Here is a 1,084-nt window from a genome sequence, read left to right as displayed (position 1 = left end):
TGTGTGTGTGTGTGTGTGTGTGTGTGTGTGTGTGTGTGTGTGTGTGTATGTCTGTCTCCCAAGCCCTCCTTCACTCCCTTCCTCTCTCCCTTCCTCTTTATATGTGGACGGTTTAAGTTTCTTCATTGCCATTTTAATTAGAACATGGAGTCTCACCTAGAGTCATCTGCATTTCCTCCTACAGGCTTACCCAGTCTCAGATCTCCAGCTTGTCTCCACATATGATCTTCACCTTCGTTCCCCTCCCCACACCCTCTCCCTAGAGTTCCCTCTTCATCCACTTCCAATGTCTATTCTATTTCCCCTTCAAGCATTCTCCCTTGGGCCCTCCTTGTTACTTAGCTTCTTGGGGTCTGTAGATTGTGGTACGGCTGAAGAGGCTACCTCCTAGCCAGGCAGAACTCCCAGTGGAGAGAGGGAGACATCAACCCACCCACCTTCAATCCCAAATTTACCCTGCCTACAGGACGCGCAGCAATAAAGATGAGCAGAGATTGAGGGAATGGCCAACCAATGAGTAGTCCAACCTGAGACCCGCCCCAAAGGAGACAACTAACCCTGACACTATTAATGATACTGTTATCCCTGTAGACAGGACCTTAGCATAACTGTCCTCTGAGAGGCTCCACCCTGCAGCAGATCAAAACATGCTGAGACTCACAGCCAAACGTTAGTCAGAGCTCGGGTAGTCTTGTGGAAGAGTCAGGGGGCTGGGGGGAGCATAGAAGGTCCCGAAGGGAACAAAAACCCTGCAAGAAGGCCAACAGAGTCAACTAACCTAGGCTCATAAAGGCTTACAGAGACTGAAGCACTGGCCAAACAGCATGCGTGTACTGGACCTAGGTCCTCCACACATATGTAACTGATGGGCAGCTTGGTCTTCATGTGGATTCCCTATCAAGTGGAGCTGGACATAGACTCTGTTCCTGGGGTGGGTTTGTATGGGGGGGGGGCTCTCCTTTTCTGAGAAGGGAATGGGGAAAGGGGGAAGAGAGTTGGAGGGTGGAACTGGGTGGAGAGGAGGGAGGCAGCTGTGGTCAGGATGTAAAATGAATAAATAATTTAATTAAAAAAAAGAATATGG

Source organism: Psammomys obesus, unplaced genomic scaffold (assembly GCF_907164565.1).
Source record: "Psammomys obesus unplaced genomic scaffold, mPsaObe1.curated_primary_1811, whole genome shotgun sequence".
Classification (NCBI taxonomy): Eukaryota; Metazoa; Chordata; class Mammalia; order Rodentia; family Muridae; genus Psammomys; species Psammomys obesus.
This window is presented reverse-complemented; position numbering follows the sequence as displayed.